This window comes from Lissotriton helveticus, chromosome 1_1, assembly GCF_964261635.1.
Source record: "Lissotriton helveticus chromosome 1_1, aLisHel1.1, whole genome shotgun sequence".
Taxonomy (NCBI): domain Eukaryota; kingdom Metazoa; phylum Chordata; class Amphibia; order Caudata; family Salamandridae; genus Lissotriton; species Lissotriton helveticus.
In genome coordinates, this window is record NC_136057.1 from 1,688,006,365 (window position 1) to 1,688,034,327 (window position 27,963).

The following is a 27,963-nucleotide window of genomic DNA, read 5'->3' on the forward strand; positions in this document are numbered from 1 at the left end:
CACAGATAGTGAGTTGACAGTCATGGTCAATGAGATAGTCAGAGTGGAACCACAATTGTTTGGTAGCCTGGTCCAACAGACACCATTAGCCACAAAGACACAAATGTGGGAAAGGATAGTACAAAGGGTCAATGCAGTAGTGTAGCGATCACGTTTCCAACAGGGCTACTACCATACCATTCACGTAGGTTCCGCTGTTTCCCTGGTCGACCTAATGCAAAGGTGTTCATCCAAAGAACTGCAACTACCAGCATGCTTAGGGGCAGGAACTGTGAGGCTTAGGGCGGAATTTACTTAAGCACCTCCTTCATGTGGGGAAGGTGCTTGTCAATTAACCTGGTTTCTTCGAGAGTGGCGGATGGTGTTCCCCGCCGGATTTCAGCCTGAAGATTGAAGCCTTTTGGAGTTCGGGATATTATACAAGAGATTCGTGAGCAGTCGAGAATTGCATCAGGTACTTCCGCGGTTGGAGTGCGGGCTTGCCTCCTCCGTGTTTCGTCTCGTGTTCCTGTGTACTTTCGTAGGGAAAGGCCGCGGTGCAGTTGTAAACGCGAGGCTTCGCGTTTATTTTGCAGACAGTGGGTGATGCGCGATGTTGCCCTGAACGCGTCTGATATTTAAGACGCGTCCTGGGTGAGATCGTTTTTAGTGCTCTGGGGGAGTAGCCTTGTCTCCTTCTTTTGCTTTGGACTCCGTGGAAGAGATAATTCATGTGCCTTTAAAATCGAGTTCTTATCAGCTGAAGAACAGTTTGTTTTCGCTGCGTTGTGTTATTAACAACGCCTGTCGTTTGGACAAGACCTGTTGCCTGAGAATTATGATCAAGTGACATTTGGGAATTCTTCACGTTTCTGTTGCTAGCCAACATCCCGTACTGTGTAGCTGTGTATGAACCATCAAAGGAACACTTCTGATTGGACAATATTATTTATGGTTTACATTATTTTGTTGTTTGATGAGGAAAAGGGAAAGATTTACCTTGAGCAGCTGTATTACCTCTGAGTGGAAGTTCTTCTTGGTGCCTAGCAGTGCTCTTTGACCAGACTTTGAGGGAACCACTGGAACTACAGCCCTTTTATTATTTTGTCCACTTCCCTTTTCCCCGGGGCTCGAGTCCACGCAGAGGGTTTCAAGGTACCTTTGTTGGGAGTCGTGCTGGGGTGGAACTGGGAGGCCTTTCTTCAAGCATCGTCTCTGCTGGTCACAAGGTTGAGGTTAGTGGCATTTATTATCCTTGAGCTACTGCCAATCCTGACAAGTAGGGACCACCCCGCGATCCAAGAAGGAGATCTTGAAGCGGTGGCATGACCTCAAGAGAGTTGTCAAAGAGAGGAGGAGCAAGAACTGACCCTCTCATCCCACAGAAAACAGTCACACCATGGGAGGAGAAAGTGCTTGCCATACTGCATCCTGAGAGTCTCACAGGAGTATCCGGGGGAGTGGAGGCTGGTAAGTACAAACAAATGTTAACCAACAAACCGATATGTACGGTCTTGCACAAACAAAAACCCACACCACCCAATACAAATCCCACCACACACCCACAAATACCTGGCTCACATATCCAACCTTCACTCACCCCCATTTACCCTAAACATAGCCAGCAATATTACCATGAGAGCATGAGCACAGGCAGCCTGTACCACTACTCCCACCATACTCCCTGGTCCACACCCCAGCAGGAAAGAGCACTCCCCCACCCACAAGCAGTTTGAATCCATTGCAGTGTTCACCCTCACCTTACAGGTAGGTAGCCATCTTGCCTGGGAGGCCTGTTTGGGGGAGGAAGGCCTGTACCACTACTCCCATCATGCCCCCTGTCCCACACCCCAGCATGATAGAGCACTCCCACCCACAAGCATGTGGAAGCCCTTGCAGTGTTCACCTTCACCTAACAGGTAGGTAGCCATCTTGCTTGGGAGGCCTGTTTGGTGGAGGGGGGCCTGTACCACTACTCCCACCATGCCCTCTATGCCACACCCCAGCAGGATGGAGCACCCCATCCCTCCCAGGAGCACATGGAAGCCATTGCATTGTCCACCCTCATCAAACTTACAGGAAGGTAGCCATCTTCCCTGGGAGGCCTGTATGTGGGAGGGAGGCCCGCACTCCTACTCTCACCATGCCCTCTGTCCCACACCCCAGCATGATAGAGCACTCCATCTCACCCACAAGCATGTGGAAGCCATTGCAGTGTTCACCTTCACCTAATAGGTAGGTAGCCATCTTGCTTGGGAGGCCTGTTTGGGGGAGGGAGGCCTGTACCACTACTCCCACCATGCCCTCTTTCCCACACCCCAGCAGGATGGAGCACCCCATACCTCCCAGGAGCACATGGAGTCATTGCATTGTCCACCCTACCCTTACAGGTAGGTAGCCATCTTGCTTGGGAGACTTGTATGTGGGAGGGAGGCCTGCACTATTACACCCACCATGCCCTCTCTCCCACACCCCAGCATGATAGAGCACTCCCTGCCACTCACAAGCATGTGGCAGCCATTGCAGTGTTCACCTTCACCTAACAGGTAGGTAGCCATCTTGCTTGGCAGGCCTGTTTTGGGGAGGGAGGCTTGTACCACTACCCCCACCATGTGCCCTGTCCCACACCCCTTCAGCATGGAGCACCCCCTCCCTCCCAGGAGCACCTGGAAGCCATTGCAGTACACCAAACAAACTTACAGGTAGGTAGCCATCTTCACTGGGCTGGCTGTTTGTGGGTTGGAGACCTGCATCACTACACACAGCACCAATTGCATGCAATGCATCGATACCTGACATGTACGAGTAATTGATGTACCTCTGCACCATGTAATGAGGCACAGTATTGCACTTAATAAAAATAGGGAAGATCTCTCAATTGTGTAGTGTACAGACTGTGGATGACACACAGCTAACAGAATACTTGCACAGTGCCCATCACTGACCATTCCCCATCTAATCCACAAGTGACGAAGAACTCACTGCTGAGGACAACAACGACCTGCAGAGCCAGTCTACACCCCTGGTCCATGGACTCTCAGATGTAGACTCCCAGGATATTTTGGACGATGAGCTCCAGGCCGGCCCATCTGGTGTGCAAGGGGGCAACAGGTCCCAGGCCCCCATCCTCCCCACCACCACGTCTGCTGCAACAACAACTGCACAGCAGACCCCTGCAGTTACGGCCTGTGCCTCCACTGCCGCCACCACCACCACCACCACCAGTGCCACCTGCAGCACCCCCCCTGAGTGTGTGGGGACCCACAGTGGTGAGGCAACAGGTCCGTGGCAGCAGGGCAGGGGGGAGGGCCAGGGTCACCCCCAGACCTCAGGAGGTTGGCACACCATCCCTGGACCACTTCTACAGAGTCATCGGGGCCTACGAACAGGTCCAGGGACAAAGTAGCTGGTCTGACGAACTATTACGTGAGCTCATCCTGCTGATGAGGTCCATCGACACACGCATTGGACAGATGGTGGACCTCATGGGCCAGCAAGTGGCATTACTGAGGGACAGGCCTGCGTCTCAAACAACACCTTCGCCCCCCTCTGTTGTGCTGCAGGATGACAGTGCACTAACCTCCCCTGCGGCCACAGAGAGGGGTGAGTCCTCAGACACCGCTGGCCATGCAGCAGGATCCCCTCCCAGCCAAGCGGCCAAGGGGAGTACAAAGAAGAGCCTGGGAGTCTCTGGAGGCAAAACACCAGCCAAACACCAGTCACGGAGCCAGCCCTGATGGCAACCATCTTCCCCACTGCATTGACTGTTTGGACTGTCCTTCCCCACACTGCCTTGACAATGGCACCTGTCTGTTGGACTGGGTCACCACATCCATGTGGTGTCTACCCTTACATCTCATTTACCATGACTGTCAACTTACTGCTCCATCACCAGCGTCATATAAATCTGCCCGAACCCCTCACATGTCAACTTTGTAAATAAAATACCTTACACACTTCAATTGGTGTAGCTTTGTCTTTAGTGTAATATTTAAAGTGTTCACAATGTCCATGATGTATCCAAAAGATGTACAGTAGGTAGACCTGGATATTTTTGAGGCACCTAGGGAGACACAACAGAACTACAGTCACTGGCATGAGTGTGGCATCACAGACATAACACTACACCAACCATGTACATAAGTCAACAGGCAGACAATACAATGTGCAACAAGTGTCAACAAACAGAATTCTCTATACGTTCACAGGTGAAATGTCACTGCCACATTTCCACACACAGGTGACTCTACATGTGCCTGTCTATACCATCCGCACATTGCCCTTCACGACAACAGCAATCACACCAGACAATGTACAATTTGTACCTCGTGACCCACCTTCAAGTGAAGTAGCGGGTGATGAGCTGTTGACGCATGTCATCTCCTCCCTCCTCTCCACTGTCCTCAGGTCCCTGAACAGGCGGGGGCCTTGGGTCCTCACCATCATCCGGCAGCAGGGGAATCCCCTTGTGAATGACCATGTTGTGGAGCATACAGCATGCCACAACGATCTTGCAGACCTTCCCAGGCGAGTACGACAGGCAGCTCCAGTCCTGTCAAGGCAGCGGAATCTTGACTTGAGCAGGCCAAAAGTCGGCTCAATGACACGACGGGTCCTGCCATGGGCCTCATTGTACCTGATGTCAGCCGGGGTCCTGGGATTCCGTAGTGGGCTCAGCAGCCATGTACCGCTGGGATATGAGGAGTCACCTGTGAATGACAAACACACAATGCAATGTTGCACTGGCAGAGGGCAGCAGGTCACACACACAACAGGTCACTTTACTAGGCATACTCACTCACAATCCAAGCATGCTCGGGAAGCAGATTTTCCATAATCCGGGGCACAATGCTGTTCCTCAGGATGTAGGAGTCATGGGCTGAGCCGGGGAATCTGGCACACAGATGCGATATGGTCATGTCCGCAAGGCACACCACCTGCACATTGATAGAGTGATAATGTTTTCGATTCCTAAAAAAGTGCTCACTCGCCTGTGGTGGCAGCAGACCAACATGGGTGCAATCGATGGCAAAAACAACATGGGGGATGTTCCCAAGCGGATAGAAGTCTCCCTTCACAACAGACAATTCTGCTCCCCTGGGGAAATGTATGTATCTATCCTTATAGATCATCATGGCTGCAAGTACATCCCTCAGCACCAGGCTGAACATGGGTTGCGACATCCCTGCAGCGCTGGCCACAGTCTCCTGGAAGGAACCAGTTGCAAAAAAATGGAGGGCTGCAATCACTTTGTACGTTGGTGTGAAAGATGTTGGGTAGTGGCGACGAGGCTGCAGGTGAGGCTCCAACAGATCACAAAGGGTCTTCAGGGTGGGTCTGTCGAGGCGGAATTTGCGAATGTTCGCAACATCCTACATGTCCTCCAGCAGTGTCAAGTGACGCAGGAGATTAGGCCTCCTCCTAGTTGATAAGAAAATGGACACATGTCAATGACAGCCTTCATGATATGCCCACAGCACATCCCGTCAAGGATGTCACGGAAAAACAAAGACTGCCATGTGAAATGCGTGACACTCCAGGTTACATGGGTGTGCATTTGAGACACACTGAGGGCACACCTCTCTATTTACCATATACAAGTGCCTCTAAGAACACATAGGTCAATGTGAATTCACACATACTGAACCCCACATTTCACATGTGCACGCCTTGTAGCGTACCATCCAGCCATTGTGTGCAAAATTAACATGACTGTCTCATACTCCTCTGCTGTACCTCTAACACTTCAATGCATCATGTAAACTTGGCACACATCCACAACACAATGATCATAGTAGGCGGAGAACTGTCATCTGTGTGCATGATCAGATAAGAAAGCACAAGTAAGTAACAACACCATACAGTGAGACAAGCCTTGCCAAGGTCAGCAATGACCCACAACACATTGATTGGTTACACATTGTTGAGTCCACTACAACACTGTCAAGCATCATCAAATGCATAATTGACATGGCAGGGACCACAGACCAATGTACGTCACACATAACCAACCATGTCACGTGCGTCCACCTGTGGATTTGATGGAATAATGGCATTGTGTGCACGATGATGTGCCCTTAACCATGTTGCCGCTGTGTACTGTAGAAGTGTTCACGATGGACATTGCCATTGCATGTGTCCCAAATCGCGGTAGCTACCGCCTGGCCCCGGTGGAGTGACACCAGCACCACCCCCTTCACAAGTGCAGTACTCATTGGCATGGAGACATGGGTAGATGGCGGTGGGCATGCTCCACGACCCAAATCGCGGTAGCTACCGCCTGGCCCCGGCGGTGTGACACCAGCACCACCCCCTTCACAAGTGCGGTACTCATTGGCATGGATACATGGGTAGATGGCGGTGGGCATGCTCCGCCACCCAAATTGCGGTAGCTACCGCCTGGCCCCGGCGGTGTGACGCCAGCACCACCCCCTTCACAAGTGCGGTACTCATTGGCATGGAGACATGGATAGATGGTGGTGGGCATGCTCCGCCACCCATATCGCGGTAGCTACCGCCTGGCCCCGGCAGAGTGACACCAGCAGCACCCCCTTCACAAGTGCGGTACTCATTGGCATGGAGACATGGGTAGATGGCGGTGGGAATTCTCCGTGACCCAAATCGCGGTAGCAACGCCTGGCCCCGGTGGTGTGACACCAGCACCACCCCCTTCACAAGTGCGGTACTCATTGGCATGGAGAAATGGGTAAATGGCGGTGGGCATGCTCCGACCACCCAAATCGAGGTAGCTACCGCCTGGCCCCGGCAGAGTGACACCAGCACCACCCCCTTCACAAGTGCGGTACTCATTGGCATGGAGACATGGGTAGATGGCGGTGGGCAAGCTCCGCCACCCAAATTGCGGTAGCTACCGCCTGGCCCGGTGGAGTGACACCAGCACCACCCCCTTCACAAGTGCTGTACTTATTGGCATGGAGACATGGGTAGATGGTGGTGGGCATGCTCCGCCACCCAAATCGCGGTAGCTACCGCCTGGCCACGGCGGTGTGACACCGCAATGGGGCATTGCCTACAGCCAATGGGAGCGATGATTGTGGTGGCAGAATGCAGTTTTGAAAATCGCGGAAGGCGTGCTCCGCCACTGCGGAGGCGGTCATTGGATGGGTTTGAAAGATGCACCATCGTGGTAGCGCACCCCGGGCCCCTGCGGTGCATCACCGCTATGGAGCATTGCCTACAGCCAATGGGAGCAATGATTGTGGTGGCATGAAGCAGTTTTGAAAATCGCGGAAGGCGTGCTCCGCCACTGTGGAGGCGGTCATTGGATGGGTTTGAAAGATGCACCATCGTGGTAGCGCACCCCGGACCCATGTGGTGCATCACCGCCATGGAGCATTGCCTACAGCCAATGGGAGCGATGATTGCGGTGGCATGAAGCAGTTTTGAAAATCGCAGAAGGCGTGCTCCGCCACCGCGGAGGCGGTCATTGGATGGGTTTGAAAAAGGCAGACCGGGACAACCAATTGTTGCAGCTTGGCACCTAAGAAAGGATCCCAGGGGGCTATAAATCTGTGGGAGTGAGCCACGCATTTCCACTGCTCACAGAGCTCCTGCTGCTGCCTCGAGAGCGTGCTGCCTGGGACCCTCTCCTGCTGCTGCCTCCAGAGCGTGCTGCCTGGGACCCTCTCCTGCTGCTGCCTCCAGACCTTGCTGCCTGGGGCCTTCTCCTTCTGCTGCCTCCAGAGCCTGCTGCCTGGGACCCCTCACCACCCACTTCCACCACAGGTGTTCCATGTCCACAGGGATGGCAATGACAGAGAAGATCCGTGCCAGTTCATTCACAAGCGAGGAGCTGGAGGTCCTTGCGAACGAGGTGCTGGCCCAGTACCCAAGGCTGTATGGGGCACCTAATGTTGTGGTAAGTCATCGTAAAGGGAGGAGTATGGCAGGGGGAGTCAGAGATGTAGTTGTACTACTGCAGTATATGCCTGAGGGTGTGGGGTTGTGTCATACACTGACAAACATACTGTCTCCAGGGTGAGGGAGTGTGTGTCCCAATGTCACGGTTTACCAGTCCAGAATGCAAAGACAGGAGCTCGTCAGGGAAGAGCAAGGCACAAAAAGCAAGGAAGCAGGCATCAGGCTCCCATGCCTCAGAGGCATCACCAGCTAAGGACTCTCCAGGCCCTAAAACATTACGCAGAGCTAGGCGTGCAGTGTCTATGCCCACTGAGGGGGTGTTATCTGGCAAGGGTACACCTAGGAAGGGCTCAGGGCCACATTCCCCCACCACATCAACTCCAATTCCAAGCCCAGTGAAGCAGGTTAAGCAGGGCGCTGTAGGGGCCACCCCAGGCAAACAAGCAAAGGAGGGCACTGTATGGGGAACACCTGGCAAACAGGGTAAGGTGGTCCAGAGGTGTAGCCAGACAAAGCGTACTGCAGGATCCAGCACATCACCAGAGGGAGTGCCAGTGTCTGCACCTGAAGCGGCTCTGTTGGTGTGTGTGCCTGTTGTGTCCCAAACAGTTCCCATTGACCCCAGTACAGGAAAGCCAGTTCGCATTCCCAAGAAGTGGAAAGGCACCCCTCCAACACCTCCCACCAACACTGTGTCACAGGTCCGCATGACTCCGCCTCCACGTGCCACTACACCACCTGGTCCAAACAGCCCTCCAGCTTGCCAAGTCCCTGATAGCCCTACATCACCTGGGCCTCTGTCTCCCCAGTCAAGTGTCCCTGCTGTCCCGGACACACAGCCAGCTCCAAGTCCGCCTGACAGCCAAGAGTGAGTGGTAGTCCTCTTCATACACCTGTCTCTAATACAGGTCTGCTAGTCCTGCCCATTGTTTACCACCTGGGTGTGTTGCTGGCCATGGTAGGATACAGTCAAACACACTCACTGTGCAGCTTCTCATGTCCTGACTCTGCACTTTGCCATGCCCACTGGCTTTGTCATTCACTGCTGTCCTGGCCTTGCTTGTTCAGCTTCTCATGTCCTGACTCTGCACTTCTCCCTGGCCACTGGCCTTGTTATTCACTGCTGTTCTGGCCTTGCCTGTGCAGCTTCTCATGTCCTGACTCTGCACTTTGCCATGCCCACTGGCCTTGTTATTCACTGCTGTTCTGGCCTTGCCTGTGCAGCTTCTCATGTCCTGACTCTGCACTTTGCCATGCCCACTGGCCTTGTCATTCACTGCTAGCCTGGCCTTGCCTGTGCAGCTTCTCATTTCCTGACTCTGCACTTCTCCCTGGCCACTGGCCTTGTTATTCACTGCTGTTCTGGCCTTGCCTGTGCAGCTTCTCATGTCCTGACTCTGCACTTTGCCATGCCCACTGGCCCTGTTGCTCTGCTGTGTTGGACTCTCCCGTGTGCCATGGCCACTGGCCCTGTTGCTGTGCTGTGTTGTAGTCTCACCTGTGCAGCCTCTCATGTACCTGCTATGCAACCTGCCCTGGACACTGGCCCTGTTGCTCTGCTATGTTATACTCTCACCTGTGCCATGGACACTGGCCCTGTTGCTCTGCTGTGTTGTATTCTCCCCTGTGCCGTGGACACTGGCCCTGTTGCTCTGCTGTGTTGGAGTCTCCCCTATACAGCCTCTCATGTACTTGCTGTGCCACCTGCCCTGGACACTGGCCTTCCTGTTTGGAGTTTGCCTGTGCAGATTATCTTGCATATGATCAGTTTTTTGTGCCTTGCTCTTGTCTACGGTTGTTCTACTGTCACATCTGTGCAATTGGGGAATAAAGACAGTTACTCCTGTTGTCTGTTTTGTCAGTGTCCTTGCTGATTAAAGTTATTTTGGTGTGTGCATTTGGTTGCCTGTGCCCATGCTCTATGTGTCACTTCAACATTGCCAAGATCTTTGCCCGTATCCCATTTATATACAGGGGTGACAGGGTGTTCAGGCCATTCAGACACTGATACTAGTGTTATCAGTGATGGCTCTTTTACCTGTCATGCAGTTCTCTTTTTAGTGGTTTGCTATTGTTGGTTACATTGTTCACATGTCAGGTTGGGGTACACTGCCAGCACAGGGTGTGATGCTGTGCACAGGTTTGCATGCACGCTGGGCACTGTCATGATGTATGTGTCTTATTCCTTTATGTGTGCCCAGCTGTGCATGTGTATGGTCATCCAGCGTTGGCCCTTAGTCCTGGTCCCATGGCCTACATGACATGTGTGCTCTTGGGCAGTCAAGAGGTGTGCAGTGTGAAGGGTGTGACTTTGTAGTGGGTGTCGATATGTGTGTGCCCCTGGATTGTGAAAGACACACATGTGTCACCCAGGAGTTATGTGCCTGTTGTCTGTATTGTTGTGCCCTGTGGATATGGTTATATGCACATGTGTGAGTTGTCTGTTGTGCACTGTGCAGTGTGTTGGTGTGTCCGTGCTGTTCTGTGTGACCCCTACTTGTTGTTTTGGTCACTTATGAGTGTGGAAAGTGTGTGACTTGCACCTCAGTGTTATGTTTGTTTGATCATCAATGTGTCTTGAGTGTGGTTGTATGGACTGTGTGGCCCTGCTGCTCCACACTGTCATTGTGGTTGTGTTTCTCATGCATTGCATGCACATGGTGCCTTTTCTCCTCCTGTGTGGCATGGTGTGTGGGGTGTGATGCCATCCCCTATGTGTGCCACTTATGGCTACCCATTGTTGGTCTGCACTCACTCTTGTTGTGTATGGTACACCCCTTCCATGTCTACCACTGACAAGCAAGTGAGTTCACTTTGATGTCAGCTGTCCCCTTGGTTTACATGTGTGTGTGCCTCCCCATCACTTCATTTGTGACACTGTGCTTTGTGGTGCAGTTCTTGGGCCAGGGCAAATGTTCAACTCTGGACATTGCCCCAATGGTTTATGTGTGGTGTTCTTGTGCTATTAATCAGTGAAGATTGCTCATTAGCACTTCAATTGTGTGTGCTGCCCAGTGCTCTGGTCAAGATGGTTCTGCTCTTGTGTCCCAGAGTAGTGCATCTGTTGTTGTTGTGTTGGATGTATGTGTGTTGGCTGTGGTATTGATTCACTTCCTGGGTGTGCTGTTGTGTTTGTGCTGTGCTGATTAGTGCTGTGTGTGTTGAGTTGTGTCAGTCATGTCTGTGTGTGACTGTTCTGCTTGTTGTGCACACACTGCTTGGTGTGCATACAGTGCTGTGTGTATGTGGCCTTGGCATTGCCTGATGTGCATCCCCTGATGTCCTGTGGTGTTTGTTCATTTTTGATTTCATGTGCATCTGTGGTTGGTTTCATGTGGGAGTGTAGTTCTGTGCTGGTGCTCTTCTTGTGTGATTTGTGGTATGTTGTGTGTGTTTTGTTCCTGTGTGATGAGGTTGTGCACTCCTGTTGTGTCTGTGCTCCCATTGCCTTTACACAGTTTGGCTGACAGGATATGTCTGTTTCAAGATGTGGTTCTGTGTGTGTTCCTGTAGTATTTGTGTGTGGTTTATGGGCAGGCATCTGTTCAGGCATCCCTGTGTGTGTGTTCTGTTTATGGCTACACCCAGGGTGTGTGTTTGTTTGTGTGTGTATGTGCTGGCAAGTATTGGTAGCCTTCAGTGTGTGTGTGGCACTGGTGTTGTGTGTTCCTTGTCAGCCACTCCTACAGTGGCTGTCTCCCTGGTTGTTTGCTGTGTGGTGCAGGGTGATTTTGTGCTTGCTTGTTGCTGTGCTTGTTGCTGTGCATGGGGGTGCACAGGATGGGCACCTGGCCTGTGACTCGATGGGGTGTGTTGATGTGTGGTTGGGGGAGGTGTGTCCCTGTGGTCTTTGTGCCCTGCCTTCTGCATTGTGCGCATGTGTTGACCGCTGAGGTGACGTGACCGGGATGTTGCTACAGGTTTGCGGTCGATGTGTGTCCAGGATGCAGTGGGGTGACTTGGTGGCAGGTGGGTCATGTGTGGGTGCCCTTGTGGATGTGTTGTTTCCCCCAGCAGGGTCTGGTATGGTTTTGGACCCTGTGTCAGCCCATGTGTTGTGTGTTGTATTTGTGTATGTGCGTACCTGAGGCGGCGTCCGCGGTGGCCAATTGTAGCAGGTACAGCACCGGAAACACATGTAGAGCTGGTCCATGGCGGTCATGACCAAGTGGTGTTAACCGGGACTCTGCTATCGTGCTCCGCTGTCGAGTTTCCACTGTCTCTGGTTGGGCGGTGTCTCGGCTGCGGTGCGTCTGCTTGTTTGAGCCATCCTAATTTGTGGAGTGGGGAGGACGTCATTCCGCACGGCGGTGAGTCTCCATTGGCTCCCACCGCCGCGGTGGCGGGTGCACTTTGATGGCGGTACGCGTTGCTCTGCGGCGGACAGGAACTGACCTATGTTTTGCTATACTAATGTGGCGGACACGAGGACCGCTGCTCGGCGGCGGAAAAAGGCATTTTTCCGCCCCGCCAGCACCGCGGTGGTGCCACCGCCCGCCATCCTAATGGACCCCTTAGTGTTGAATATGCAACAAACATCACATTTGCAAACCAAATAAAACACCTAATAGCCCTGGCCTATGTGCCAGTGACAGACGGCGCTGAGCACTATAACATTTTAATAGAAAGTCCATTCTACAACCAAAACAAACAAAAATTATCTCCCCTTTTAGATTATTTTGAGGACACCTGGGTGGGGAGACTACACAGATCAGGCCATAGACGCTAACCTAAATTCCAAATTCCATGGTGGAATGTATATCTACCAACCCTAAACCAAGAAGCCAAAACCAACAATGCAGTTGAGGGTTGGCATAATGCCTTCCTAGCTTCAACTGGCCGAACAACTCCTACCCTACACAAACTCTTAATGGCAATACAAAAAGAACAAAGTTGAGAATGGAACAATCTGTACTACAATTAAAACCTAAAGTATCTAGACAGACTGCTCAAATGTACCAATATTTACAACAAGTACAACTTTATCCTTCAACAAGATGGCTAGAGTACTTAAAAATGATTGCAAAAACTCTAATCTAAACCAAGAAACTATAATAATTAAAAAACAGCCTAAACAAATTTAAAATATAAACAAATACTTTTTCTTTAATAAAAGAAATAATTATTTTGTCTAATATATCATACATTATTTTTTAAATATATAGACAAAATAATTACACAACAAAACAACAAAACAACAGCAATATAAAAATAACAGATTTTCCCACCCACAAACAAATATAATTAAAAACACTTACCTTTTGCACTGCTGTAATACGAAAATCCAACTCCCCCAAAACAATCCTGGTAGTTCTAAATCCATAATGTATAAAAATAGACCCCAACAAAATGCAAAAATACAGCTGTGCCAAAAACTCGAACATCCAGAAGAAATCGATAATCCAATATTCATAAAAAACCTGAAAACGTAAAAAAAGATTAAAAACCGCTCCAGGAAAATCAAATAATAAAAGAAGTATAAAATAAATATTAGTTTATACAACTAAAATACACTTCCTTTTATTAAAAAAACGTAAAACTCCATAAAACGAAAACGCTTTCTCCAAAAACCTAGAATAGAAACATAAACATTCCCACCCACACAAAAGTTCAAATAATACAGTTTAAAACACCATTACATACATCATTAACAAAAATATAAAGTAAATACATACAAACACACAGATTCTAACTAGGCCTTAATCCAAAATACGTCGATAAAAATTAATACCCAAATTAACAACTACAAACACCATAACTTCTAAAACGTAACTCCAAACACCCTAAATACCACACTACTACCTTCCAAACACACTTAAAATAGTTTTAATTTAAAGAAAATAACTCTTACCTTCTCAGACGCGAAGCAGCTCCCAACCGCGAGCTTTTATCTTCCCAATTAACCCAAAAAGACAACCAGCGGTTAAAAAATAAAACACCCAAATAAAGATGTCACCCAAAAAAATGTTAAATAAATGACTAAATAATGTATTTAACATTAAATAATAATTATAAAATTAAAATAAAATGATTCTATTTTTTTAATTGTATATATTTTTTTAATATAGTATTTTCGTCATATATTGTACAATTATAATAATAAATATTATTACATAATAATATTTAATATTATAATTATAAAAATATGTATGTTCAAAAAAATTACTAAATTAATGTAGACATTTTATTTATTTGTACCAAATGAATATTATAACATGTAATAATTATTAATATTAATAATTCATTACTAATATTAATAATATAAATAAATCTACTTTATATTATAATTCTAAAATATGTTTTTTTTAACAAACTGGCAGGCGGTGGCGATCCGCCCGACATCCTTCCCCGCCTGACACCCATTTCCCCCGTCATATTACTATGGCGGGGGGACCGCGGCGGACGGAAAGATTGTCCAACGCTTTTCCAGCCCGGTCACCTTGCGACTGGGGCGGAAAGGGGTTTATATGGTGGCGGTGTCTGCTAGACACCACCATCCAAATTAGGATGCAGGCGGGAGGGTGCCTTTCCGTGGTGGCGTTGCCGTCACGGAAAGGCATGCGGTCTTCTAGTTTGGGGGCCCGTTGCTGGCCCCCAGGATGGTGGGGGAGGCACATGGGGGTACCAATGGTACCCCCCTACATGTGCATGCACCGCGCGGTGCCTGCCACGTTGTGCATGCACATGCACGACATGCATTTTAAGCATTGTGTTGGGCGGTGCTGAGAGCACCGCCCGCCACAATGTTAAAAATGCAGGATGCGCCCGCCACTGTGGCGGGCGCATCCTAATTCCACCCACGGGACCCCCGCCCTTATGGCGGGCGGTCCCGTCATCCTAATGACCCCCTATATGTACAAAATATACGCAAATGTAAAGTATATTTGTATTCACTATATTGTTTTCATTTTCCTATAATGTACTTTTTTCAACATCTTTACAAATGAAAAATGATTTTTATAAAATAAACAAATACAAATACTTATATATTGTGATGAAATTTCTTCTGTTTAGTTTTAAAAAAATATTTTGATTTACTTATCTACTCTATAAGTTATATAATAAAAAATTTGCAAATAAAATGTTTTCTTTTTCCTACCTTAACATTTCTATAACTTCAAATGTTTTTAAAAATTACTTTTTTTATAATTAATATATATAGTAGAAAATGTAAAAATAATAAAATACATAATAAATACATTTATTTAGAACATATTTAACATTTGCTTTCAATATTAATTATCATAAAACATATTTATAAATGAATAAATTACATTTTACTTACAATATAATTTAAATTAAACATAAAACACTTTATATATTTAACTATAAAAAATATGAAATACTGAGCCTAATCAAAAAGCTACGCCCATTCCACTCAAAATTAAATTAAGGTAGGTGCTGGACAATAAACCTAATTAATTAATTCTTCCCACTCCAATCTACATTAAATTGGGTAGGTGCTGTACAATAAACCTAATTAATGTACTATTCCCACTCCAATCTACATTAAATTGGGGTAGGTGCTGGACAATAAACCTAATTAATTTACTATTCCCACTCCACTCTAAATTAAATTGGGTAGGTGCTTGACACTGAACCTAATTAATTTACTATTCCCACTCCAATCTACATTAAACTGGGGTAGGTGCTGGACACTGAACCTATTTAATTTACTATTACCACTCCAATCTACATTAAATTGGGATAGGTGCTGGACACTGAATCTATTTAATTTACTATTACCACTCCAATATAGATTAAATTGGGGTAGGTGCTGGACAATAAACCTATTTAACTTACTATTCCCACTCCAATCTACATTAAATTGGGGTAGGTGCTGGACAATAAACTCAATTAATGTACTATTCCGACTCCAATCTAAATTAAATTGGGGTAGGTGCTGTACACTGAATCTATTTAATTTACTATTCCCACTCCAAAGTAAAATAAATTAACTACCTCCCAAAAAAGAAACATAAATATTTAAAAAATTTTATAAATTTAAATTCTAAAAAAAATATTTTAATATAATTTTTTATATATAATTTTTTATTTCTAAATATATTTAAACACACTCGCAAATATTATCCCCTCTAAACTCAACATCCCACTCCTAAAATGTAATGTAAAGTTTGAAATGTATTGAATTAATTTCCTACTATTTTTTCAAATTTTAATTAATTAAATATAAAAATTTGATAACACTCCCCACCTTTTCCCTATAAACCCAACATCTAACTCTTCAAAATATTTAAATTTGAATTTTCTAAAATTAATTTCCTGTTTAAATTTAAAAATGTATAAAAAAAGTATGAATATTTTAAAATACTCCCTACCCTTATCCCCTATAAACACAACATCCTGCTCCTAAAATGTATTTAAAATTTAAAAATGTATATGATGAATTTCCTATTTTATTTTCAAATTTTAATAATTAAATATAAATATTTTAAAACACTCCCAACTAAGCATGAGCGCAAAATCCGCTCCGATCGCGGATTTTTCGGATTTTCGGTAAATCCGCGATCCGCGAACTCTCGCGAATTTACCGAGAATCCGCAATCCGCGATCGGAGCGGATTTTGCGGTCAAAAGTTCAAGCCCCATGTAAATAATTTACGATGGCGCCGGCAAGCTGCCAGCGCCATCCTCAAATGGTTACTTAATTAGCTTCGACAGGAAGCTCTAACAGATAAGATAAAGCAGGGGCTCGAGCGCCTGCTTTATTTTATCAGTTGGAGCTTCCTGTTGAAGCTAATTAAGTAACTATTGCAGGATGGCGCTGGCAGCTTGCCGGCGCCATCGTAAATTATTTACATGGTGTCTTCTTCTTGAATAAATATGAAGGGCAGGGTTCATTCTGGCACGACGGTCCTGGCACAAAAAAAAACCTCAACAGGAAACACTTGCAGATATCAATAACGCATGTGCCCTAGTTGAAGCTTAAATTCAGTGACTCATTCATCAGCCCAAAAATAATCGTGAGCGCCCCGTCCGTTTGGCCCCGCCCACACACTCGAGGTGTGCACCGTCTTCCCGCCATTTACCCACTATGATGGCCATTTCACTCCAGGGACCCCTGCGCACTTCGGCGCGATTGCATAGTAACACACACTTGGTCGCTGGAACTAGTTGAAGTGCAAATGCAGTGACTCATTCATCAGCCCAAAAAAAATTGTGAGCGTTGGGAGGCTGGGCAGATGTGCCTTCTTCACAAATATACCATCGAAAATCCGCTGTGATGCTGCCCAGATGCATTTGCATCTTTGACTTTCACGAGCGCAACCCCCGTGCTGTTCCTGTGACCAGGGGGCTTCTGTCTCTTAATCTGCTGCTCTGATCGATCTCTGACCTTTAATACACACAAGAGGCATGTGCGCTCGCATGGAAGCCCCGTCCGTTTGGCCCCGCCCACACACTCGAGGAAGCCCCGCCCCCAAATCCGCAGATCCGCTAAATCCGCGGATTTTGCGGATCCACGATCCGTGAATCCGCAAATTCGTGAATCGTGGATCCGCAAAATCCGCCCATGCTTACTCCCAACCCTTATCCCCTATAAACCCAACATCCCACTCCTAAAATGTATTTATAATTTAGAAAATTAAAATTAAAATTTCATATTTTAATTTGAAATTTTGAAGAATTAATTATAAATATTTTAAAACACTCCCCACCCTTAGCCCCTATAAACCCAACATCCCACTCCTAAAATGTATTTATAATTTAGAAAATTAAAATTGAGATTTCCTAATCCTGATCCTAATTAATGCAGCAAAACTATGGTATCAAGTCAGAAGCACTCTAAATATACCGTACTATAGCTCTCTGGCCCCCATTTGGGAATCTCCAGGCACACCAGATTGCTTAAAAGACTCCTTGGCCTTACCCCTGAAAGCTGCAGGAATCAAAACATGGGGCCAGCTGATGACAGAAAATTGCACAATCTCTTGGGATCAAATGGTCGCTAATACAAGCTCATCCGTGTCCAAATTTAAATACTATCAACTTGTAAGCTGGGCTAAATCGCTTACAGAGGAGAAAAAGGGAAATGAGGACATAGAGAAAGAAATGCTGAAAACCATCCCAATAAAAAAAGAAATATCTAGGTGGTATTGGGATCTAATTACAGCAGGAGAAGAAGATTTACTGATCATAAATGCAGTTTGGAGGAAAAATATACCAGAATTAGACCTACAAAGTATCTGGCTAAGATCACTGGAAAAGTGTTGGACTACCATAAAACCGGACGCTCTGAGGAGAAACCACCTATTTACTATACATAGGGCATATTGGACCCCGAAAAGATTATCAAAATTCAAGGGAGCCAGCATAAAGACCTGCCCTAAATGCGGATTGGAAAGGGCAAATGATCTACATATGTTCAAAGAATGCCCCACCCTCGACTCCTTCTGGCAAGAAGTCGGTAAGACGATAAGGCTAGAACTGGAAAAACAGCTAGAAGTAAGTACAACTCTTATTATCTTTGGGATTGACTCTAATATTGATCGGGGTAAGTTAACAAAAAAACAGGAAAACTTGCTGTTTGTACTGATACTACTAGTGTCCAGGATGCAGTGGGGTGACTTGGTGGCAGGTGGGTCATGTGTGGGTGCCCTTGTGGATGTGTTGTTTCCCCCAGCAGGGTGTCTGGTATGGTTTTGGACCCTGTGTCAGCCCATGTGTTGTGTGTTGTATTTGTGTATTTGCGTACCTGAGGCGGCGTCCGCGGTGGCCCATTAGATGATAGTGCTGTAGCAGGTACAGCACCGGAAACACATGTAGAGCTGGTCCATGGCGGTCATGACCAAGTGGTGTTAACCGGGACTCTGCTATCGTGCTCCGCTGTCGAGTTTCCACTGTCTCTGGTTGGGCGGTGTCTCGACTGCGGTGCGTCTGCTTGTTTGAGCCATCCTAATTTGTGGAGTGGGGAGGACGTCATTCCGCACGGCGGTGAGTCTCCATTGGCTCCCACCGCCACGGTGGCGGGTCCACTTTGATGGCGGTGCGCGTTGCTCTGCAGCGGACAGGAACTGACCTATGTTTTGCTATACTAATGTGGCGGACACGAGGACCGCTGCTCGGCGGCGGAAAAAGGCATTTTTCCGCCCGCCAGCACCGCGGTGGTGCCACCGCCCGCCATCCTAATGAACCCCTTAGTGTTGAATATGCAACAAACATCACGTTTGCATACCAAATAAAACACCTAATAGCCCTGGCCTATGTGCCAGTCACAGACGGGGCTGAGCACTATAACATTTTAATAGAAAGTCCATTCTACAACCAAAACAAACAAAAATTATCTCCCCTTTTAGATTATTTTGAGGACACCTGGGTGGGGAGACTACACAGATCAGGCCATAGACGCCAACCTAAATTCCAAATTCCATGGTGGAATGTATATCTACCAACCCTAAACCAAGAAGCCAAAACCAACAATGCAGTTGAGGGTTGGCATAATGCCTTCCTAGCTTCAACTGGCCGAACAACTCCTACCCTACACAAACTCTTAATGGCAATACAAAAAGAACAAAGTTGAGAATGGAACAATCTGTACTACAATTAAAACCTAAAGTATCTAGGCAGACTGCTCAAATGTACCAATATTTACAACAAGTACAACTTTATCCTTCAACAAGAGGGCTAGAGTACTTAAAAATGATTGCAAAAACTCTAATCTAAACCAAGAAACTATAATAATTAAAAAACAGCCTAAACAAATTTAAAATATAAACAAATACTTTTTCTTTAATAAAAGAAATAATTATTTTGTCTAATATATCATACATTATTTTTTAAATATATAGACAAAATAATTACACAACAAACAACAAAACAACAGCAATATAAAAATAACAGATTTTCCCACCCACAAACAAATATAATTAAAAACACTTACCTTTTGCACTGCTGTAATACGAAAATCCAACTCCCCCAAAACAATCCTGGTAGTTCTAAATCCATAATGTATAAAAATAGACCCCAACAAAATGCAAAAATACAGCTGTGCCAAAAACTCGAACATCCAGAAGAAATCGATAATCCAATATCCAAATTTAACCCAAATTTAAAACATCCTGCTCCTAAAATTTATTTTTAATTAAAAAAAATTATAAATTATTTTCCAATTTTAATTTGAAATTTTGAATAATTAATTATAAATATTTTAAAACACTCCCCACCCTTAGCCCCTATAAACCCAACATCCCACTCCTAAAATGTATTTATAATTTAGAAAATTAAAATTGAGATGTCCTAATCCTGATCCTAATCAATGCAGCAAAACTATGGTATCAAGTCAGAAGCACTCTAAATATACCGTACTATAACTCTCTGGCCCCCATTTGGGAATCTCCAGGCACACCAGATTGCTTAAAAGACTCCTTGGCCTTACCCCTGAAAGCTGCAGGAATCAAAACATGGGGCCAGCTGATGACAGAAAATTGCATAATCTCTTGGGATCAAGTGGTCGCTAATACAAGCTCATCCGTGTCCAAATTTAAATACTATCAACTTGTAAGCTGGGCTAAATCGCTTACAGAGGAGAAAAAGGGAAATGAGGACATAGAGAAAGAAATGCTGAAAACCATCCCGATAAAAAAAGAAAAATCTAGGTGGTATTGGGCTCTAATTACAGCAGGAGAAGAATATTTACTGATCCCAGATGCAGTTTGGAGGATAGATATAGCAGAATTAGACCTACAAAGTATCTGGCTAAGATCACTGGAAAAGTGTTGGACTACCATAAAACCGGCCGCTCTGAGGAGAAACCACCTATATACTATACATAGGGCATATTGGACCCCGAAAAGATTATCAAAATTCAAGGGAGCCAGCATAAAGACCTGCCCTAAATGCGGATTGGAAAGGGCAAATGATCTACATATGTTCAAAGAATGCCCCACCCTCGACTCCTTCTGGCAAGAAGTCGGTAAGACGATAAGGCTAGAACTGGGAAAACAGCTAGAAGTAAGTACAACTCTTTTTTTCTTTGGGATTGACTCTAATATTGATCGGGGTAAGTTAACAAAAAAACAGGAAAACTTGCTGTTTGTACTGATACTACTAGCTAGGCGAGAGATATGCATAAATTGGGTTAAACCAATATCACCACTGCATGGGGACTGGCTAAACTCCATAATAAAAACAAATAGAAGCGACAGAAAAGGGAAACCCAGTAAAAAGTTTAGTTTTTGGGAAATCTGGGAACATTTCTATGAATCAGGTACTTATATGTATTAATGTGGCCCCGGAAAACAAAGTCCAATGATTAAAGCGGTGACAATAATTTAGACAGGAAAAATTCCCGCCGAGTAGCCAGGAGGGCCAGCTCACCCCACAAAAAACTGAATTATTGAATATAATAAAGGTCACAGGAGACCCCAAACCAAAAACAACCGGTAAAGGGAAACTCCCCACCTCAGGATGGCCAAAAAGGGGCTGTGAAGGCACAAAAGTTTGAAGGAATGGGCTCCCGTCATAAACCTTACACGTATAATCGCAAAATGAGGACAAAAAACAAAAACAACAACAAAAACACTCCCCGCCCTTAGCACCTATAAAACCAACATCCCACTCCTAAAATCTATTTATAATTTAGAAAATTAAAATTGAGATTTCCTTTTTTAATTTGAAATTTTGAAGAATTAATTATAAATATTTTAAAACACTCCCCACCCTTATCCCCTATAAAACCATCATCCCGGTCCTAAAAACGTACTTAAATTTAGAAATTTATTAAATTGATTTCCTAATTAAATTTCAAATTTTTATTAATTAAATTTAAATATTTTAAAACACTCCCTACCCTTACCCTCTATAAACCCAGCATCCCCCTTCTAAAACAATTATAAAAATAAAACTTTATTATATACATCTTAAATCAATATTATACTTAAAACTTACTAAAATATAACATAAAACATACTAAAACAATATTTTTAAATATTGATCTTTTTAATGTCGACCTTACTTACCTCGATATTTCACACACTAAGCAAAATCGATGTTTTTTACAGCACTATACAAACCATCGATATTTCTTACATTAGATATTTCCAAGTCGATATTTCTGTATATCGACATAAAAGACTTGATATTTTGACTGCACCGTAGTGAAAGTTGTACTCAAGTTTTCAGTTTTTTACGATTTCTACCTACTTGCAGTTTATAGAGGAAAGAGGTTTGAAACCCATTGTAAACCCATAAAGCTGTCCATTTCTGAAAAGTAGACAACATTTGGAACTCTGCAAGGGTGAATTGTTGGTTGTCCACCACAACACTATACCTAAAGCCATGAACCTAGTAATGATTTTTCATTGAGTACCGACCATGCATCAATTCATAAGGTGAAATCTTTTGAATAGAAATTGGCTATGAACAAAAGCTATCCCTTTAACAACGTGCACAATAATTGGCGTTTAGGAATATAAATGAATCCTACGACTCTGCGATTACCAATAATATCATGTGATTGAAAGGACGTTTGGTAAAATGTATTCTTTCTTTCATTTGAGAGAAATTCAAAGGTAATAAAAAATGCTCTAATATTCTGTGTCGCCACACTTCTCTCAATAAAAATAGCACCCTATTTTTGTGGTCAAACCTATAACCCGAGAAAGGAAATGCCCCAAAAGGCAAAATCAATTAATCAATCAATCATGGGTTTGTAAAGCGCAGGTTACTCACCGAAAGGGTCTCAAGGCGCTGAGGGATGGGGAGGAAAGGGGGGGGGGGCGCAGTTCCCAGAAGATCAAGGAGTTCCATCGCAGAGCCAGGTCTTAAGGTCTGTTGGCTGATGGGGCATTGGCGCAGTAGGTTGAGGGTTAGTCTGGAGGCGGAGTTCTGGACGTTCTGGAGTTTTCGGGTGAGATTCTTGTTGATCCTGGCATAGAGTGCGTTGGAGTAGTCCAATCTGCTGATGATGAGGGCGTGTGTGACGGTTTTCCTTTGTTCGAGGGGGATCCAGCTGAAGGTCTTTCGGAGTAGGCGGTGGGTGCGGTAGCAGGAAGAGGTGATGGCGTTGATCTGGCGGTCCATTTTGAGTTCGGAGTCCAGGAAGATTCCGAGGTTGGGTGTGTAGTCCAAGGGGGAGGGGGGATCCCCGTGGGTTAGGGGGCCACCAGTTGTCATTCCAGGCGTCGGGTGTGGGCCCTTGATGAGCACCTCAGTTTTGTCCGTGTTCAGTTGTAGGCATGTCAAGGTAATTTTTCTGGAGATGTGGATCACTGTGTTATTTGGGACAAGGGTCAGGCAGCATCTAGGGAACCATACCAACCCAGACATTTCTGAAAACTAGACATCCAGGGCAGTCCAGAGTGCTGTGGTTTGCATGAATCACTCTACTTTTTCTTATACAGAATGCCTTGCAACATCAAAGTTTGGCTAAAACCAGAACACTTTTTCACTTTGCTGTGAAAGCGAGATCTGGAATCCTTGGGAATTGATTAAATCCCAAATATATCCTGATAAAAAGAGTACCCCATTTGTGTGGGTGGGTCTCTTGTTCACAACAGGAACCAACCAAAACTCGGACCATGTGAAGTCGATTTAGTATGAATATAGTCTTCAAATGGTTACAGTTTTGGTTCATTCCTATGGTGTATATTTGGTCCACCCATACATATAAAGCAGCATTTTTATTGGGAAAAGCATGGGAAAGCCGGATGGTAAGGTTAAGTATTAGAAGTGTTTGCATGTCAGGCATATAACTATGGGAAAATAGTTTTATTTTAACCATGCTTTGATATTCACAGGGCATTGTGGGTATGAGAATGTGCCAGGCTCTATGTAAGCCACATCACCCTGGATTTCCCTGGGTGTCTGAGTTTCAGAAATGCCTTGGGTTAGTAGGGAACAGATAACCCAAAAGGCATAAATACACAAACCACAGACCTTAGTCTGCCTATGTACACCTAAAGCACAAAGAAAGAAACAAATGCTCCACTGCACAAACAACTACCAAACATAACAACATAACACACACACACACAGATGATAACAAGAGCATGCTTCACCTGCAGAAAGAAAAATAACCACCCAAGTACTGGGGCTCGCCTTGTAACAATCACGAATAGATGAGTAAAAGCGGACAGTTTTTTAATTCAATCAAGGCTGAAATATGGTGACCAACCCAAGCAAGAATTGGGGGGAAATTACTGTTTTCACTTAAAGTTAAATGACCAAATTATATGCGTTTCTGACAGATTAATATGCCCGAAGAAGATACTTACCTAAATTCATTAGGTCATAACAACAGAAATACTGGATAAAAATGATGAATGTTTTGGGGAAAATATGTATTGAAAAACAAATTAAATTAGGCTCATACTGATTCCAAGTAATATAAAATAAAATGAATTATCAAATACAAAAGCAAATGTAACAGATCGAAATGAAAGATTTTTTTCACACCAAGGGCTTGATTACAACTGGCCTGTTAAATTGCAATTCCTGGGATAGCAGTTATAAGTGGTTCCCCGTTAATCACACCCAGCAGCTACCAGGTGCGATGAAGATGGCAAACTTAATTACATTTCGGCAGGTCAAACTTACTGGAATTTAACTAGTAGAAAATGAAAAGTATTTACCAGTACACACGGATTTTGGTGCCGTAAGCACCAAAATGTGCATTTTATTTACCAAAAACTCATAATATGCGATAATTCTTACAGCCAATATATTCTGAACACCTCTGTTTTAGATTTTATCAGATGCAATATTTATCACAGCTGACAGGTGCCACTCATAATTAGGGCTCTCAGTTTTCTGTTTTTACAAATAAAAACAGAGAGAAAACTATTTATTTTCCTGCCTGTACTTATTTTTAAACTACAGAAAATACGGAAAATAGTCCTTTCTTTTTTCTACTATCAATCATAAGTGCCAGGTCAGTAAGTGTTCAGACTGAGTTAGGTCCAAAGTGTAGTTTGCTTGGACAGTAAAAGATTTCCAGAGCTTTTTGCTCCCTAGAATTCTGTATAATCCTCATACACTCTTGGGCCCAGGTATGACTTGAATGCTGTTTAGTCTACTTGCTTCCATTTTATATTGCTATTTTGTTCATAATGCATTGCTTCTGTTTATGTACAGTTTCAGTATTGTATGTAAAGTTCTCAGGTGCCCTAGGGCCTTGTACATGCTAGACAAAAGCTTAAAATATCTAAACAACGAAATAATATGTCAACCGATGTAAGTTACCTATCGGATAAGAGCACGACTGCAACCCATGCTCACGTATGGCAGCGAACCCTTGCAAGGTAAATATGCCACGACACTAGACAATACCATCAGTCACGCTTATAGGGCAATATTCCATCTACCCACCTATACATCGCACGCTCAAATCCGCCTTGAAATAGGGCTTCAGAAACAAACAGTGGAGAGAAGGGGGGCATACATCAAAACGTGGCGGAAAATCAGAGACGCCGACCATGGAACATTAAATGCTCATCTTTGGACTGAATTATCCACCAGAGGAAATTCACCTGCAAGGAATTACTTACAAGCCTCATTGAAGAGCTTGGACCTAACAAACCTCTGGGAATCGCCAACAGACCTCAAAACCTTTAAAAAGGTGGTAACGAAAGTAACCAAGTTGATTTCCTCCATAGAGGATAAAGCCACCTTGGCCAAGAGGACCCATGGATGGGCCGTGCTGAAAGACTATAATGTGCTGAAACCACAAGAATACCTAAAAACGGGCCTCACGCAGACAACTAAAAACACATTTTTAAATATGCGCCTTGGCATCATTCCCATACTACCGCACTTGGCACCTTGGAAAAGGGGAGGCTCAGCAAGCTGCTGCCGACTTTGTTTATCAGGAAAAAAGGATCTGATCCATATCATCTGCATTTGTACAAACCTTATGGACATAAGGCGATCTCTACTCCGGGCCCTATGGAACCAGAAGGGCATAACAAGTTGCAGGCAGGCTGTGATGTTGTGTTTTAACCCTGAGGAGACTCAGTTAAACTGCAGATTAACTAAATTCTTTGACATAGTGGCCAGAAGACTCACGAACCAGACATCTGGCTCACACAAAAGCACTAGCCAATTAAAAGCTGTTCCAAGTCCCTTGGAGAACCTTGCACTTTTAACCCCTATGGTTTTTAAACATATGTGACTTTTATGATCTTAACGAGGAAGACCATTTGCTCTTTTTATACCGTAACTGTAACTATGATTGCATTTGTATATATACTGTATGTTCTACATAGTGAGTTTGTATTAACTGTACAATAAACTTTGCCTTACCTTACCTATCGGGTACTCCTAGTTTTCAACATGAAAATGAGGCATAACATGCAGAATCAGTTTTCAACACATTGAATTTCTTGTGTTGTACCTTTTCTCCAGATCTTTTCTCTCTCTAAATTTCGGAAAGTGTGCCTTGTCAGAAACTCTCAGGGGAAAATAGCGACAGTGTGCAAATTAACATACCACTCTAGTTTGCACAGAGATCAGAATTCAGCCCCGAACATGAAATGAAGGACCTTGGGGCCCGCATGTCTACCTATCCAAGTGGTTGATGAGAAAGCTAAGTTGGTTTCCAAATAAGACACCCACTTTTTTCACAGGGTGTATCACGTCCACCCTGCCTAGAAGTTGGGCCCCACTGAAAAAGATGCTGAATTCGTCCCTGGTACAATTTCCAACACCGGGACACTTTCAGTAGCCCCTGCACGTTGTGAGCTACTTTCGATCTGCAACAACATGCAGGCGGGGGACCGGGCTCTCTTATTTCTGGCTCCTGCTGGACCCAAAACAAAGGCTGAATCTGAGGGGTCCTCAGGCCTCCATTTGTTCGAGTCTCCTTGCTGGCAGCAGTCAGGAGCCTCACACCTAGAAGCAAATGCAGCAGAGGGGAAACAAAGGCTCACACCTTGTTAGCACTTCACCCATGCTTAAGAGAGGCAGCTTTTCACTTTGTTCAGGCTCTGTTTAGGAGATATGCATGCACTGTAAGCATGTCAGATGTGTTGATCTTTCCCAGTATTTGCACAAAATAAATAGCATTTATATATAGATTTATTTATTTTATTTAAAGAGTTTTATAATGCGCTGGCTGGACCCGAAGGTATCAGAGCGCTTTACATGAGGAATAGTAGCATTACAAGTTACAAATTACATCCGTTACCAGAGCATAGAAAAACATAGGCAAAACAACAAAGTTACAGTAATTCATCGAAGGGAGGGGGAGGAAGGAGATAGGGCGGGGTGAACAGTGCCCAATGTCCGGCTGGGTAGGTGACGGCCGAGGTGGTGAGCCAGGCAGATCTCCTCTATAGCTGTCTAGCAGCTCCACCGGGCATCAGCCATGTTGCTCAGGTCTCAGCGGTCAGGGAAAACAAGGTGACATTAGTTACGATTGCATAGACGAGACAGGGAGAACAGTGCCCAATGTCCGGCTGGGTAGGTGACAGCTGAGGTGGTGAGCCAGGGCGGATCTCCTCTATAGCTGTCTAGCAGCTCCACCGGGCATCAGCCATGTTGCTCAGGTCTCGACAGTCAGGGAAAAACAAGGTTACAATAGTTACAGTTGCATAGTCAAACACAGAAGAAACAAGTCCCCAATAGAGGAATAGAGGGAATGTGTGGTGGGGGTCTGTAGTAACAGAGGGCTAAGAAGCAGTACAGTTCTGGCAGATCGGCAGTTGTAGAGAAATACCTTGTGGGGGCCCAGGAAGTAAGAGCAAATGGGCCCATAGCTCAGATGGGATTACAGTCATTAGGTCCAGTGTCAAAGTTAAGCGTTAGGTCATCTCCGCAATAGGGGGGTACCGTGCAGCATCGCGTTCAATGCCTCTCTCTGTGGTAACTGTAGTCCAGGACGAACCATCCATGCGATTGGGAGGTGTTTAGCAGGCTTCTGCACTATCCAGTCAGAAGTGCGTGGATACTGAGTGTACAGTCACATATGATGCCAGTATGGGATTCCACCAGACGGGCGCCATCTTATATGCAGGGAGATCAGAGTCAATGAAGATGCACGTTATTGTACCCAGATAACAAATGGGCAGCTGGCAAGTGAAGAGTTAAGGATCTGGTAAGAGTGAAGTAAAGCGTTAATTCCCCATGACTGGTAATAAGACTAGTGTGG